Raw genomic sequence first — 18,064 nt, 5'->3', positions numbered from 1 at the left:
TCCTCTATCTTCCCCCTCCTGGGGTGAATGGGGGTTGTGGTCAGTCCATCACAGCTCCTCTCTGCTGTTCCTTCTTGTACATTCCCCCTGCTTCAGCGTGAGTCCTCTTCATGGCTGCAGTCCTTTGGGATATGCCCAACATGGGTTTTCCATAGGCTGCAGTTCCTGTTGGGAAATACCTGCCTGCTGGCATGGGTTCTTCCCGGGGTTCTCAGGAATCTCAGCTCTGGCACCTGCAGCACCTCCTCACCCTCCTCCTGCTCTGAATTTGGTGTTCACATGGCTGCTGCACACTTCTTTTCTCCCTGTCTTCTGCCCGTGTAATGTTTCTTGCCCCATCTGAAATACTCTTTCCCAGAGGTGCCACTACCTTGGCGGCCAGACTGAGCCATGCCCTGTGGTGGGTTGGCTGTATCCAGCACAGGGCAGCCCCAGCCTCTCCCCACAGAGGCCTCTGCAGACCTTGCTGCCAGCACCTTGACAATTCCACCCAGTGCACTGACTTAGAGGAATCATTGTGGAAGATGACTAAGGGGTTTGGACATGTTACATGCTTGCAATTGCCTGTCAAGAAGAAAAAACCTTCTTTGCTCCCCAGTAGCCCCCACAGTGGCTGCATATTGACTCTACACTGGCTGCTTTTCCTTCATGTGCCTGCCTGACTGGGTCACTTAACCCCCAGTTGCTTCCTTATTAAATCAAGTTCGTGTTAATTCATTATTTAAAAGTGGGGGGTTTAGCTTTAATTGCTTTAAACTGGTTCCAGTCTTTAAATTAGTAGGAAGTAGCACCAAGATCTCCTAACCTATCTAATTAGAAAGGGGTAATGTTTCATTTATTTTAAGTCAACAAAAGCACTGAGCACAGATGAAAAGTAATTTGAGGCACACTGAGCAGTGAACATGGAAAGGACTTGTTTAACATTTGAATCTTGATAGATTATTTGACCCTAAGAACAAAGTTTGCCCCAGTGCTGCTGAAGAGTTTCATTACTAACACTCATCTATACAAGCCCTATGGGCTCAAACACAGATAAAGCAATAAACTTTATTTGTTTTAGCCTCTACTTCTCTTTAATGCATTTTCTACCTATTTCATTCCTCTTCTTTCTTTGTCCTGCGCATTTTTGGTTTGCTTCCTAAACACACATCAGGAGGTACAGTTGGGAATGAGACTACTCAGGGAATAGATAGTAACTCTTACTACACATTCCATGGTGGAAAAAAAGAGGCATCAGAGCCTGTTTGTCCTTTTGTTGTCATCTGGAACAGAAATATTGAGGTAGCAGGCCATTTTGAACAACTTTGTGTGCAGCAATGCTCCACAGAAAGAGAGAAAAATGAGCTTTCCTCCTGCCCCGCTGGGCTGAAGCAAGCCTAAGGACTCAGTAGTTTGGTTTAGAAAATATCATCAATCTCACTTTCTGGAGAGGACAGAAACCCGCTCATCCTGCTTTATCCGGCAGGAACCACAAATGGTGGATTTTAAATGCAAAATTTTCACTGGCATCTCTTGTAACATTGTTTCTCTAAGGTAGATTGCACAAGGCACGTACAGGAAATAAAGCATATGCAGAAAAATCAGTGCTCTTCCACAGGGCTTTCTGCAAATGCTCCTGCAATTCAGTCTTTTTATCAGCAACCTCACTGAGTTATGGAAGTTCACCTTTGCTGATGACATCTGCCTCAGTATTCAGGCTCAGTTCCATTCTGGTCTACATGACATTTTAAATGCCAAGCTAGCCAAGAGTCTCAGCAGATGGTGTCTTCAACCAAGTGCAACCAAAGCACTGACAGGAATATTCCCCTTGCACTAAATGTGATTCTTAAAAGAAACAACCTTCTGACATGAAACAGTCTCTTTAAGAAGACAGGTACCTCTTCCAGGAGCAGCAGAGTGCTGAAATCCCCTTTTATTTTAAAATTGTGTCTGTTCCAGTAGCTTTCCACATCCCCACGGTCCAGAGCAGCCCTTTGCTGTAGCTGCCTCCAGGCTTTTGCTGAGCTCACAGCACACTCGTCTCAGCCCTGTGCACTGGAATGGAGCCCTTCCCTCCATGGGGCACGTTATCCTCTCTCGCTGCTGCCAGCGCTGCACCTCTGCCCGCTACAGCCGAAACTGGCCATGGGACGCGGGGGTGGAGAATGACGGTGAGAGGAGCTTCAGGAGACCATCTCCCCCCTGTGAAGATCCCAGTAAGAGCAGGTCAGTCCTGGGGCGTGTGACACGGCTCTGCAGCGCTGCTGGCCACGTGTGCCCCCTGTGCACCGTGTCAGCCCCGCTGCCGAGCCGGCTGCGCTGCGCAGCAGGACACGCGCCCGGTCCCCGTCTCGGGATGACTCTGTCAGCAGGGAGGTCAGCACAACGCAGCATTAAAATAACAATTTTAATGTTAAATGGGGTCCATTGGGAGTGTGGTGCTTACTAAGCCTCCATATTTTGACCTTGAGACCCAAAAATTGCCCTGACTGCACAGTTCTGGAGCAGGTGAAGGTTGCCTTGCAGACAGAGGACCTCTGCAGTAGGTGAATACAAACAACACTGTTTAATGGTCTCCAAACTTATATTGGCCATGATGTTGAAAGCAGCTAATGAACCTGCTGTGGCTGTTTGGCAAAATATTTCAGCACATGAGATAGATGGAGGGGAGAGGCAGCACCAGCATTGCACGGAAGAGCTTGCAGCAAAAAGTTAACATTTCATAACCATTTCTAGCTACAGCAAGAGGAGAAATCTTTGACAGGCCGGGACATCCTAGAGCATTTAAGAAAGCTGGAATAAGAGAGCAGGAGGTCTTGTCCTCCACTGTCCGACCTGTGCTGTACTACTGATTTCCTGCAGGCTGTGCCCACTTGGGTCCTTGAGGGCCTGCTAAGAACATTCAGATAGTCACCAACTCATATTTCCATGTCATCTAACCTCAGGCTTCAATTTTTGGGATGTTTCCTGCTAGAAGTTGGTGTTGGAGAGCAGTCTTGAGTGGGAATTACTGGGGAAATTGTTTTGGATAGAGCTGGAAGTCATCAGCCCAGAAAGCTGAGGTATAAATTTTCCACAGCTGTAATGCATTCATAGTGAAACCTTTGTTACTAATTCTTTGGGGCCTATTATTCCATTGGCAGCTGAGGAAAAGAGAGGGAACAGATCCTTGCTTTTCTAAGAAGTTAACGGCAAATCTAAAGGTTCTGCATTCATGTGGTGTTTGCAAAGAGTGTACAAAAGCAGGTACTTCAAGGTGTGGGCAAAAGTGGCAGCCTTTAAATAGCACTCTGGGTTCCTCACACAAATCCCACAGTATATTCTGGATTGCACCACGGGGAAGCATATTTCAGTGGAAGATATCAGAAAAACCCATGTCAGTGGGGAAAAGCCCAGCAGGTATTTCGTCTTTGAGACCTGCTGAGCTTTGAACACCACCCTCTGGTTCCCAAGCAGAGCAGGACCCACATGCTGGAGCTGGTGGTGGCTCTTACTTCCAGCATGGAGTCCAGGAAGGGGATGGCTTTGCTGGGTGTGCCATTCCCAGCTGCCAGCAGGGGCAGGACCATGCTCAGTTTGCAGAAGACCTCAGAGGGCCCAGAGACTTCCCTTTGCTGAAAGGCCAAAACCAGGTCTGGCCATTTCCTTGTGGTTTTGAATCGCTTGAAACGTCACTTCCCAGACTGAATTTTGCAGGTGCTCTTAGCTTTGTTCATGTGCAACAAAGGGCAGAATTGAAGCAGGATCTTGTGTTTTCAAAATTTATGTCTGTCATAATTACCTATAAGAGAGTTTGTTTTTTGAAAAAGCACTTAAAGCTTAAATTTATACATTTCCTCAATGCATTTTACTTTGAGGTTTTGATTCACAATTTCTTCGGTATTAAATATCAAGAGTAAAAAAAATTAAAACATGAATACATACATGTTTGCTAAGCAAGATATATATAAACAAATGTGCACAGGTACAGAGGTAGGAAGAAAAATACCACATTTAGCATAAAGACTATTTAGGTGGAAATTTGCATTACAATGTTTCCAACAAACAGTGCTAAACTTTCTTCATCAAACTGTAAAGAAGCATAATGCAAGTTAAAAACTGATATTCAAATCAAAATTTCTTGCTTGTTAATTAAAAGCATGAATCACTTAATTTTGATTGGTTTATCCTGCATTACAAACCTGATAAGGCAAAAGAGATTGATTTTGATGTTGCAAACAAGAATTTTTGTTCATGTGCATGAGTGAAAATAAGAGTTAGTGGCTAATTTTTAACTGGGAATTTAGAGCAGGAGCAATGATCACTGGACAGCTTCACAAATTGCTTCTAAAATCGAAGTTGTTTTGCAATTTATTCCCATTAAGAAGGATATGCAGCAAACTGAAATTTTAGGAGTCTATCTTTTCTTCATGTAAATTACCCAAAAACTATATCTATAACTTAGTGTAATTTAATCTCTGTAATAACAACAGCAGTTACAAAATCTATTTAAATAATCTGTAGTACAGTTAGCATCACCTAAACAAATCACAACTCAAGAGACTTCTGGTTTACATTGGTTTATATTGCTAGAATTCATATCTATTTCTTTCTCTTTGTCTATGGTGTCATTTCTTTCCCACTCCTCTAATGGACTACTCATTTTTTCCCTGTGATATACATTTTAAATATTAGTTTTAGGGCAAGTGGTTGTAGGACTATTTTATATCCTTCATAGCCCAAAGGATTTTTAGTTGATGGAAGAGCAATCTATCAAAGCACTGCCTGAATGCAACAGATGAAGCTTCATGTGGTCGAGCATTCAGACACAGACCTATTAATAGTTTGCTTCTTAAGGGTAACCATCCATAAAAATCCAGTGAGGCAAAACCAAATGCAGCAATATCTGTCTGTGTCATGCTTCCCTTGTGTCTGGCAGCGTCCAGAGAAAGCAAGAAAACCGTAGCATGTTTTAATTTGAGGCAGCTGTGTTAAAAAAGAAGAGGATTTATTTACCCTGGCCATTGGGGAGTTCATGGAGCTGCTTTACTTTCCAGAGAAACAAAGGAAGTGCACGGTTTTCACAGTACGAGCCTCAGATACACCTCGCTTGCCCACAGCACGGCATTGTTGGCATTTTTGTTATTTGGCACATCTTAACTTGACCTTGAACATCTCCAGCTTGACCTTCACATTTCTCTGGGACCCCGTCTAAGCGTGGCTTGGTCCACTCAGCATAAAGCCATCCTGAGACAGAGACCTCTCTGCCTCTGGCAGGAGAGATCACTTCCGAATTTCAAACTGAGCCTCGTCACCTTGTGTCTACATCAGGTGCCAGCTCTTGACAGTGCTCTTGGCCTTCTGGGTATAGCAAAGCTTAATTCCTGGGTGTCCATGCCCCAAAGAACCCATTAATAGTGTGAATCTAAGCAGCAGAGCTGGTCTGAAAATAGAACCAGAAGCCAACAAGGGAGTTTTGCTACCTTTCTTCTGTTTCATGGACAGGATGAGATGCTGGTGATACCAAGATGCAGGTGACACCAAATGCTGCCCAGCACCTGGGAGTCGTGGTGTCTTCAGAGGTTTCTGCAGCTAGAGTCTGGCCAGGCACTTGGAGAACATGTATCTCCATTCAAAGATTTGCAGCTTTCTGTGAATAACTATTAAAATGGAGGGAAAAAACCCTGCCACTAAAATGAGCTTGTTACAGATCACAGAGAGGGAGCATAACTTTGAGCAATCAACCTACATTCAGATATTTAATGAGCAAGAAAACAAAAAAAAAAAGAGTAAAGCAAAATTTAGATTTCTTATATTAAAGTGTAAAAATTCAAACTTTATACTTATTTGAAAAAGGAAGAGTAAGAAGAATATCTGGATTTATTTCTTCTACCTTAGAAAAATCTTCACTAATTCAACATCAACTGTGAGAGTTAAAGCCCATGGGAGACTGATATGAGCTGACACCAACTCAGACACGGGGTTGAGATAAGAGCCATGGGCTGCAGGCCAGGACACAATCTTATCCTGTCTGAAACAGCTCAGTCTGAATGTATGCAGACAGTTTTAATTTTTGTAAATTGTTTTTTAACTATCAGATTAAAGTCTACCCAGCTTTCCTTTAGCTCCTACTATTTAATTTGTATTCTCCTCCAGTGGAATCTGGTTTCATTTTTATAAATAAAATTTTTCCATCTGGGGCTCTGTGTCCTGGAGTGTTGTTGCTGTAAGTACTGACAGCAAAAGTTAGTTTGTGTTTTATGAACTTCAAATTATTTCTAATGGACTTCAAATGATGGAATTCAAATAATTTCTGATTGATTTTTTTCTGATTGATTTTTTTCTTCAAAAAAATTCCTTACACATCTGTTAGTTTAGGATTTGAAAAGCTGATGTTTCCAGGCAGAATCACTTCAAACTGTGCAGCAAATAGCAACATGTCTTTTGACACATTTGAAAGTACAGAACTTTAGAGGGCAAAAATTAATTCAGCACCCAACTACTACTTGCTGTAACCAATTATCAGAGCTGAATGAAGAATTAAATTCTCATCAAAGGGGTTGCAAAGCTTGCAGTCAGTCAATAGGTAGGTAGGTGGGTGGGTACCTGTCAGCTCCAGGCTGGGGCCCTGGAGCTGGCTGCAGGCACCTGTGTGTGTGCACCAGGAAGGGGCTGCTCAGGAGACATCGGCATTGGCCTCTGCCCAGCACCATGTCTGTCTGCTCTGCTCTTCTGCAGTCGTCTGCGGTTATTTGCATCTGTAACAAACAAAACAGAGGCACAGAGATTAATCCCAAATCTAACATCCAGCTTTGCTTAGTAACGGGGGAACCATTGAACTTGGATCTGCATGGATCTCCCTGCTGTGGCTCACACAGATCCACAGCAACAACTCTTCCACAGAGCACATATTGTTGGGAAGCGGGTACCTGGCTCTGTTTACCCTTCATCCCCCACAAATCTGTCCTCCTGGCAGGGTGCCAGCCCCTCACTTGGATCCAAACAATTGTTAGAGCATCTATCGAGTTTGTGCTAATAACGGCCTTCATCCCCAGAGCTGGAAAGCTTCTCTGAAGCACAGTCCTCTCTGATGTTTGCCACTTAGCACCGCAGCTTAGAAAAGAAAGGACAGCAAATAACTGCTGTGCAACCCACCCCCACAATAGCCACCTCACTGCTACAGCCTCACTGCAACTACAGGGGGCTGGCAGTAGCCCTGCTGCCTACTCACCTGTGCCATGGCTGCAGGCTTGCTTCTGGCAGCTGAAGGAAAGCACAAACTGGTTTTCAAAAAGCGAACACCAAACGTGTTCATTGTGGCAAAGCACAGACTGGATTCTCCAAACCCAACCTATGAGTATAATGTCATATCTGCAAAAGAAAAGTGATGAGCAGCAAGTAATCTGTGCTGTAACACTTTTCTGATTACATTGAGTAAAATTTTGTTTCTTCTAAACCTCAAGTGGGTACTTATCTGTGCTTGTAGCTCCTATTAATCAGGATTGTAATTGCTGTTGGTGCTCAGAACTAGGGAAACGCAAGCCATAACTGACCATCCATTTGTCTAACTCCACACTGGGCAAAACAAGCACCCTCATGCCACAACCCATAATTCCACAATATAATTACCTTCATGCTCTGCAATTAACAAACTGGCTTCTTGATAGAGAAAGATATCAAGGAAACAAACCACTTCTGTGAGAAACAAAATCTCAGATTCGGGTAATTTCCAATTAGAATTTATTATATAATGAAAGCAAGACAGCGCTGTGGTGTCCAAGCCGAGTCTCTGTGACTCAAGACTCTGTGACTCTGTGACTCTGTGACTCTGTGCACCCAAAGCAGGCACAATATTCTGTATTTATTCTCAGCTAATTCATGTATATTCATTATACATAGGCATAAACATTATACATTGTTATGTCAGGAATTCAACAGATGTTTTTCTTAGACAAAGAATTCTTATAAATTCTTAAGAAAGGTGTTATCATCTAGTTAACTAAACAGAGTCTCCTCACTATAAATTTTGTACAAGGTAAAAGGGAGGTAACTTGTTTTATGTTTTTCTAGGGGCCCAATTAAGTTTTAGAATTTGTTTTTCTTCTTTCCCTAGGTTATACTGACCTTACGCTGTTTTCTTTTTAATTAGCATGAATCACTCTGTTTGGTTATCACAACTTCTATCATCCACCATAAGATGCCTAGAATCAAGTGTTTAAAAGATGCTATAGACCAGTAGTTGTATGTTATAACTCATACAAGGCTTTCAGAGAAGACATCATCAGGCATCTAGGCAATATCTTTCCTGAGCAGTTTGTCAGCATTAACAAGAAGCTGCGAGCTAATTTGTAGGGCTGTCTTGTCCCCCTTTCTGTCATTCCCTTTCTGTCCATCCCCTCTGCCTCAGTTAAAATAACATTCAAATAAGAATTATCAATTAATACAAACTCTTCTAAGAGAGACACTAGCCTCCTAGATAGGTTTAATAAACACATGTACACTTATACAGACATGTTACACAGGGAATATTTGTGCTTATCACTTGAGTTTGCTTGAGCCTATTATTATCTTTTGGTAGCTGTTTAGTTTCAGTATACATTTAGTCTACAGGGGACCTACTCTCACCTCCAGCATTGCCTGAAATTCCCACTTCTCTTAGTCTAATCCCCAAAAGCCATGCCACAGTGGGTCAAAAAATCCCAAGCCCGCCGGATGCATAAATGTTTTGTCTCTGCAGTTTAGTGAAGCCTGTAAGAGCACTGAAAAGCTTTTTGCTTGCTGTGCTGGATTGTTCAGTTTTTGCTGAGAAGCCCTGCAGTGTTGAGAGCACTGTAGTAATAACCGATGAGATCCAGGAGCAAACTTTTCCCAGCAAGACATACTGCTTTTACAGAGATGACTGTAGCAAGCAGTGGGAGGCTGATAAACAGATTTTGTAGTTGTAACCACTTCTAAGGGAAAAGCGGGGGGGAAACTCTCTGCAGGTAAGAGTTTTGCTCCTCTTGAACAGTCGATGGGCTGGTGTTATTACTCAGAGGTGCATCTGCACATCTTTCCAGCTTCCCTTCAGTTTCGTGCATGCTATGGGCCACCTTCCATCCTGTGTTCCCTCACTCCAGGGGCTGGCACTGCAGTTCTGCATGCTGCCCCTTGTCCACCTCCCCTCATCCACAGCCAAGCGGTTTTGTGCCACCCCTGACTTCCTGCATCTGGCTCTGCCCTCCCTTCTCATGCCAGTAGCTCTCTGTCTCTCCCCTTCCATCTGGTCCTGCAAGGCTGCCCTTGTGGGTATTAATGCTATGCTCATCACTAATGGAACTGAGTGCTTAGTGCAAATGCATCAATACAATGTCCAATATAATTAAAGATGGTCTCTCATTTTCTTCCCTCAGACATCCTAACTAACAGGAAGGTTCCATGATTACTTACCAGTATGAAGAAGCAAGAGATGCAAGATTTCCATTTTGTCCTGCTAGCACATCATTCTTGGCCATTTTCCTTTCAGCTATGTGTGACTCTTTTGTTAGCCCAAAGAGACTAGAAAGATCTACACATCTTCCTCAGTTCCTGAGAAAGAACAAATTCCCTTAAATTGATAGGAATGATAAGAATCATATTTTTTTCAAATAAAAAATAAAAATATTAAGCTGTTCTGTATTATTAGCACTTTCACCATCCAGTTCTGAACCATCTACTCCCCTGAGACATTTGGCTGTCTGTGTACTTCAGTACTGGTATGCAAATCTTCTCAGCAGGAGCTCCATGACCTTTTGAGGCAGTGGTGAGAAGACTAAGTGCTTGCATGCCTAATTTTTCCAGTCAGGGGAACCTGTGAACCGGGGAATATGTTCTCTCAGAGGTGCAACAAGGTTGATGACCTCTGCTGGGAAGAACAGGCCATGGACCAGCATTTGTTCACCGCCCCTCTCTGATGACTGTTTATATTTCAACTCATGATAAGCTGCTCACAGGCTAATACAGGCTTTACAATGATCGATGACTCACACGCAAGTGCTTTTTATTGAGGTAAGTATAGTCAGGGGACTGTTAAGGAAAGATGGAAACTCCTACTCTGCTTTTAGTCTCCTGCCACTCCCATTTTTCTCCATTTATACAGACTCAAGAGCTATACTGGGACTGCATTCCCTGATCATCAGGGATGCTGACTGTCACCTTGATCACCATCAGTTTAAAATCATACCAACAAATGGGAAATTAGAATTAAAATAAAATAAAATCAAAGCCAGAAATCTCATTAGATTCTGCTTCCTGTGACTTTTCCTGTGTTGTTAGGTTTCATTGAAAAAGAGGAGGATTTTCCTCTTGCATATGTTTTGTGCTAATTTTTTAAATGTATTTGCTTCTTACTGACATCAGAGAAACTTCAGAGGGTCGCAGGTCTATTTTTTTTCTGCTTTGCAAGGCTGTAGGAAAGCCAGAATGTAGGAAACAGCTAATGTTAAAAATATACCTTGTTTATATATTTAGAGAAAAATTACCCTGCAAAAGGCTTGCTGACTGATAGGGAAGCGTGTGAACTCCTTTCAGAGGCCAGACCAGGGCTGAAAACCCCAGTGAGGCTGCTCCAGGCAGCTGTTGAGCAAGCCATAACATTGTGCCATCATAAAAGTGGCAGGGTGGCTTTGCACCAGCTGCAGCTGCACATTAATTTACAATTTGTGGCTTTGAAAATACAGTACTTCGTAGTTGCTTGTCAAAATCCACAACTGCATTAAAATATCATGTTCTGTATATCTTCCCTGATGTGTTAGGCCTTAATTCTTCAGCGGCAGAAGCTTTATTTTAATTCTGTTACTCTTGATTCACACTGTCATTCAGAAATTTCTGAAGGAAACCAAATTGCACTGCCTCTATTTCTGGGATTTTTATCAACACTGGTGTTTCCTCAATAATTGTCTTCCTAATGTCTGAACCCCACGAGGAATTTGGCATCACCGTTATGCAGTTTTTTGCTCTGAAGATAGGATGTGTGTTGCTAACCACTTAACAGAGAACAAGGGTATAGTGCCAAGCAGAAAGTGAAAGGTACAGACACGAGGGGTATTCAAGTTCCTACAGGTTTTGTATATACTAACATCTGGGTAATGGAGAAAGAATGAATTAATACCTCACCAGGGGATGAGCTGTTTCCGTTGAGCTTCACAAGCACTCACACTGCCTGTCCTGTCCCTGCCCATCAGCCCACGTGTCCCAGCTGGCCAGTTGGTGTGGGGTGTGAGCCAGTGGAGGGGGTAGGCAGTGAGCACTGGAAGTGGCAGAGAAGTCAGGGTGTGTGGAGGAAACAGGATGTGTGATGGGGTCATGGAAGGAAAAAGCTAGAGATGTTTTGGTGGGTGCATATGGCCATGGGGGCTTCCCCAGTTCCAGCTCTTGTGCAACAGTGTTTGTATTTACTTATGTTTAACAGCTGGCCTTTTGAAAATAAACAAAACCATGAGGCAAATTGCCTCATCATTATGAATTCTCCATGCTCAAGTTACCACACATTTTTATTTAACAGAAAGAAATAGCCTTCTAGGGCTTGACTGAATGCCACTGCAGTAGGCACATGACCTTTCCCTGCCCTTCTCCTGCCAGCCTACAAGTGCTGAATCAGTTTAGTACCTGCTGCCACAGAGGATTCATATTTACGTTTTTATTCAAAACAAGAAATCATACTTTGTTGTGTAGAGTAACTGCTAAAAACAACAACAAAATCCTATGTTAAGACACATTATATATTGAACTTATGGTTCCAGCATTTGATTTACAATTCAACAGCCAAAATACATAACAACAACCTCTGTGATGGGAATTGATTTCCATATGATGGGTTATGTGGAGCAGTAAACATTATGGTACTTGGTTAATTCAACGCAGCCATCCATGACTTTCCATTTTGCTCTGCGTAGCCTATATACTACTCAGAGCATACCCTGTTGAGTTAACAGATAGGAAAATGACAGCTAAATGAAAGTCATCTTTTTAGTATCTCACTTTTGAGTGCGCTGGCTTTCAGTCTTCGATCTGGTCACAGTTTACATTACAGAGCTTTAAATGGAGATTATCTTGACGAAAGCCTTTTCACGTCTGAGAGATTCCAATTTTGTATTGAAATACCAGATGTCACCCTGAGATTTCATATATTCTTTCATTCGAATTGATGACAGACAAACTGTTTGATTTGACACTGTGCACTGAAGTTATATTTTTTCCATGTTGTGTGCTAAAGATCACTTTAAAAACCTGTCAGTATGTGCCTGACACCTTTATTTCAACTTGGTAATCAAGCAGCCTGACTTGTCTGAATGGCTCTGGAAGATGTCATATGTTCTTTGCCAAATTTTTGCTGTATACTCTTATTACTCCTAGTATTTAAAATAGTCTTTGTTCCGTAAGAAGGGAACTGGCTTCAATTATTGGCTGTGGGAGGATTATTGAGTGCAAGGGATATTCTTGCTACTTATTTTAAGTAAATTTACCTAATTTGTCATAAAAGGACCCTGCCATAGGAAAAGTAGAAGTAAACAACTTGCCAACAGTGGAGCTAGGCACTGAGTGTCTTATGTGTGAGTAGCCACCAAAAGGAACATAAACTGGGAAAAGCAGAGCAATACTTCTCCATTTGTTCTGAGTGCCATTTTCCCAAGTCCTTACTGCTGTCAAAAGTAGGTCATTATTACGACTTTGAAGTGCCTCATGTTGTGTCATATTTATAGTTTGGTGTGGATTTACACACCTGTGGGACTGTTGAGACCTATGGTCTGTATGATAATTTGTAACGAGACAAGATCTGCCTCCCAGCATATTCTTCATGTGGACGAGATATTGCTAGTGGATTGGGAAGGAATATAGTGAACAACATTTCTAAACTGCATTTCTTCTACAGAGATGGTGGAAAGCAGTGCTGTGACAGAAAGTAATTTCAGAACAGTACAGTGCAAGTGCAAGAAATCATTTCAACATGTAGTAAATTTTAAGCAATTTAAGTAAGTGATTAAGGGACTCAAGGATATTATTTAATGCTTTCCTGAGTCAGGACTAATATTTGGTCATTTAAATAAAATTAAGAATTCTGTAAGCTCAGCCAGAATGGAAAACTGAAGGCAAAACCCAGTTTGATAAAAGATCTACAGCCGAGGTAGCCTTCCAGAGGTCAGGCACTCTTAAATGTCACTGAAGTTAAGAGATGCAAAATATTTCCTGGATGCACCAGCACTGTATCTGAGTTAGCCAACTCTGGGAAAGGCTGGGCTTATTTTTACAGCAGCTGGGGGGAGAATAACTATGTGAGGAGCAGGTAATGTCAAATGCAAACATTTTTGTATCCTTCTTTAGAAAATCTACAGGCTTGAACTGGAACAGCAGTTACTGAAATTGCTACAAACTCAGCTCGGTTTGCTGAGTTCAGTGACATATATCTCCTAAGTAGCCATCATTCCATGAAAACGTTGGAGGGGAATATAAGTTCTGGCTAAGCTTGTTTCTTTAGCCACAGGAAAATGTATTTCCATTAATTCTGCTCTGCTCTATGTGGCTGGGTATTTTTTTCCTTTTGATAGGTTTCTGCTCCTTGAGCTAACTCACGCATCAAAATACATGCATATGTGGTTCCCTTGCTCTGTATTTGCTTTAATAATAACTGCTGGATACTGGTATTACAGCCCTTGCTGTGATAAATATGATCTCATGCCTAGAGGATTATTTTGAAATAGTGATACTGAATGAATATGTTTGCTACTGCTGTCTTTTCTGTAGAAAGTTATCTTTCTATTATCAACTCTCTTACATCCCAGTTTAGTTCTTTTACTAAGAGCTATCTACCTAGTCCTCTCTGTCAATCTGTTGTTTAAAATGTACCAAAATAACAACACTGTAGCTGGCTATCAAGCTACAATCTTTTCATATTTGTCTTTCTTACTAATAGACTTGAAGTACAGGTTTTATATGCAATGTGCGTCTTGTTTAACAAAGCTGAACTCTTCTCAAGCAAAAATATCTCCATGTAAAATTTTCAGCTCCCCTGCAACAGCCTACGGAGGCAGAAAACACAGTTTTGTAATCTTTACTGTCCTGAAACACTTGATTCCTGACTACTAGGCAATTTGTTAACTCATCTAATTCAAATATGCAAAAGGATGAGTAAGCAATAAACCATTTCAAATCAATCCATCTGGCAGTAGGTAAAATAGCTATAACGAACAGCATGTTTAGAGAGCATGTTTCCTACTCAGTCTAGACATTTGCAGGATTTGGGCCATGGATGTCACAGGTTGTCTAAGAAGCATTAGATGGAAGGAGATGACTGAATGTGAAAGGGGAGTTTTTGAGGATAATTTATGATGATGGATGTTTGCTGTTTATGCAACACTTCATTAGCTAAATCAGTCTGGCTAGCGCTCCTGGGACTTCTCTGCTTTCCCTACTGCTTGCTGACGGCCATTTGCTCCGAGTTCATAGGTGAGTGACCACAAACACATGTTTTCAGATGTATGATTTGTTTTATGATGATGTTGAGGTTTAACCCCAGACGGCAACTGAGCCCCACTCAGCCACTTGCTCACTCACCCCCCGATGAAATGGGGGAGACAATCAGAAGGTTAAAAGGTAGAAAACTCATGGGTTGAGATAAAGACAGTTTAATAGGTAAAGCAAAAGCTATGGATACAAGCAAAGCAGAACAAGGAATTAAATAAGTGCTTCCTGTGGGCAGGCAGGTGTACAGCCATCTCCAGGAGAGCAGGGCTCCATCACACACAACAGTTATTGGGAAGATGAATGCCATCACCCCCTCCTCCTCCTTCTTCCCCCAGACTGATATATTGAGCATGATGCCTACAGTATGGAATATCCCTTTGGTCAGTGGTGTCAGCTGTCCCGGCTGTATTGCCTCCCAACATCTTGTGCGTGCTCAGACTCCTCGCTGGTAGGGTGGTATGAGAAGTAGAAAAGGCCTTGATGCTGTGTAAGCACTGATCAATAATTGCTAAAATGTCCCTGTGTTATCAACACTGTTCCCAGCACAAATCCAAAATACAACCCCGTACTAGCTCCTGTGGAGAAAATTAACTCTATCCCAGCCAAAACCAGCACAGATGACTGAGGAATGCATGAGGCATCTGTTTTGGAGCTGTTAGAACTTGCCATATTCTTCAGTATATAAGCTGGAAAGAATATATTGTAGTATTTCCCTCTTCTGCAGACAAAGCAAAGACACAATCTATTGAGTTTCTGTTTTAAATATGGCAATTTTATTCCAACTTGAGATACTCTAGGACCTAACAAGATCCTAAGTTCATTCCCAAAATGAGAAGCTTTCTTTGCCTCAGCCAATGCTATCAGCATAATGTCTCAGTATTATAAGTCTGGATCAGCATCATGTGTTCATAAATAATAGCAGGATTTGGCTTTGTGTATGTAAAATTATTAGGCAAATCAGTAGTAACAGCAAAAGAACTCAGTAGCTGTATGAAAAGTGAAAACATGAAGTGCTTTTCAATGATCCTGAATGCAACAGCTAAATCCACAGCAAGCTAGAAGTTATACCACAATTGTGGTAGCATACCGTTTAGCAAGGATGAGCCAATTCTTTTGCTTTGTGAATGACAAATAACACTAAATTTTTACAGTTACAATCAAATTCTTCGTGTAAATACATGTGGAAGCATTCATACAGGCAGGAACAGGAACAACGTCATGTACCTCCCAGATTTCTTGGAACAAAGAACTCTCTAAGTAAGTATGTATTTTTTAAGTATCTCTCTTTTTTTCTGCATGACACTTTCCAGAAAACAGTGACAAGGACAGTTCTGGTTAGGATTCACTCAGGTTGCTTAGTGCAGATGAAAACTGCAGATAGCAAGAGAGCTGAAAATGTTACAGTAAGATGCAATATTGCAAATAATAAAACAAACCCCCTTAATAAATTCAGATTGCTGGTGCACCACTTGCCATTGTCATCAAGGCACCTCTGCAGGTGAGACCAGACAACCAGTATGCATAAGCAGGAACTGATGTGGCATGTTTACCACAGGAGCATCTCAGCAGTAAAACTGTTTTAAAGACGAGTTCCTACTTCCTTCCAAACTTGTTTATGCCCCACATGTTTTTTTCTTCACTTATGCAGCAGGTATTACAGCAGCTGAACAAATTCGGTGTAAGAACTGAACTGACAAAACACTCCAGGGATAGGTACAATAGGTAATAATATGCTGTGCTTGTAATGGAAGTATTTATATGGAAATAGTTGTCCTTGAAACCAGTATTCGCTACCAAATAAGGCTTCCTTATTGTATCTATATTTTTAATAGATAAATATTTTTTTTTATAGCTACGATAGCAAGTTCTTATACTCTGAATTGGAGTAATTGAGCTAAAAAACTGTGATGTGTAGAAAAGGCCCCTGGATCTTCTTCCATGCTTATTTTCAATTATGCCCCTTCTCCTTTCTAAGATGCTGTGATTCACATACTGCAGTACTGGGCACCTCCTCAAATCAATAGGGAATACGAGACAAGCAGCAGCCCTGCTTGGTTCACTGTATTCTGAGCACTCCAGTGTTCAAAGTCCTCCTCAAGTCAGATTTCTTAATATGCATTCACTCAAACTTTGTTTCTGAAACTCATCCACTTCTCTGGCTGTTTATGTTGTATGCATGACCAAAGTCATGCATCTCTTGTAGGATTTGCACTTCCCACAATGACAGAAGATCTTAATATGTCAGCAGAACGGACTGAGCCTAGAACATGCCCTCTCATTTGGAGTTAGTACCACATCTGCCAACATCCTGCCTCGCATGAGAAACACTGAGGTCTTACCATAACATAGACTGTCGCAATTTTACTGCTTTAAATCTTGCTATTGAAACACGTTCAGTTGGTTTTCAAAAAGTTTAGTTAAATAATGCTTATGTTAGACTTGACTGTAGGCTGATCTGAAATTCAATAATTTATGTCACTATAATTTTCCATGTACCTGTAAGAACCACAAACCACAGATCATTTTTCTACATTCAGTATGAAGAAAACAACTGGGTTGATGCTCACATTTTATTTTGTGTTTGTACATATAGTACTTCTATCATGGGCCTTGTGAGCAGAGAGCTACTTCCTTTCTTCTGTGGACTGTCTCACAGTTTTAAATTGACAGCTCCTGGGGGAGAAAGACAGCATGTGACATGTGTACGGAATCCAAGATTGATAAGGGTATGGTTTCATTCATTATAATAACTAAGAAGGAGTAAAGATTGACAGTTCAATCACTCATTAATAGAGAGCGACTTTAGTCCCATTCATGAAAGCACTGTCAGATTCTAAAACATTTAAAAAGGATATTATTATTATTATTATCATTATTGAAGTTTGATTTAGTACTTTCCTCTCATGTAACAGTGTAGAAAAACCTTCATCAATAAACAGAATTTTAATTAGTCTGAAAATACCCCAAAATTACTTATCTCTTTCAGTTTTTGGAGGTTTTTTAGTTGTTGGGAAATACCTTTTCTGCTTACAGTCCTACTTACAAAACCAGGACTTAAATAAATGCTCACTGTAGTTTAACAGGTTGCTAAACCTCAGCAGAGCCACAGGAGTAATTCACCATTTCAGACAAGAGAGGATCAAACGAGGTTATGTTACTTTTAATTTGCCTTGGATGGAGGTCTCTGACTCACACTGGCTGAATTAAAACACTAATGACAGAGATTAATGACAAAGTCCACTGTGAAGGACTTGGCAGAGCAGAGTCAAGCCTTGTCTCGTTGGTCACTGAGGGAAGTCAATGTTGACAGTGGCTTAGTGCCTTTTGCAGGCTACCAAGATGTAACTTGTGTGAGAGCAGCCTGGACACCTCTGTGGTGGGATGGGCAGTACCAGCTCACGGAAAAGAAAATGCCAACACAAACCGAGTCTTAACATGCACGCAGGGTAAAGGAGGCAATCACACAATCATGTAAAGTCTTTTTCTCTGTTATGAGTATTCTTTTTCCAATTCCTTTGAAGACCTCTTCACGCTTTCTCTCCCAAAGCAAGATTTAGTTAGATTTGATCAGTTTCACACTCATTTCTTTCCTTGATTTCACTGTCAAATGGGATTGATTTGTCAGTTT

General features: G+C 41.4%; 1 protein-coding gene across 1 annotated transcript in view; it reads left to right on the top strand.

Annotated features, from left to right (window-relative positions):
• The first annotated feature begins 2,282 nt into the window (after nucleotides 1-2,282).
• The window catches only part of TMCC3 (transmembrane and coiled-coil domain family 3), a 156,385-nt gene continuing 140,603 nt past the window's right edge, over nucleotides 2,283-18,064 (top strand). Inside the window, exon 1 of the mRNA XM_017804328.1 lies at nucleotides 2,283-2,525. The gene's annotated coding sequence lies outside the window, so the exon portion shown is untranslated. The remainder of the gene's footprint in view (nucleotides 2,526-18,064) is intronic.

This window comes from Lepidothrix coronata, unplaced genomic scaffold, assembly GCF_001604755.1.
Source record: "Lepidothrix coronata isolate B3197 unplaced genomic scaffold, Lepidothrix_coronata-1.0 Scaffold9, whole genome shotgun sequence".
NCBI classification, from domain to species: domain Eukaryota; kingdom Metazoa; phylum Chordata; class Aves; order Passeriformes; family Pipridae; genus Lepidothrix; species Lepidothrix coronata.
Note: the sequence above shows the minus strand (reverse complement) of the source record. Positions and strands in the feature narration are given on the sequence as shown.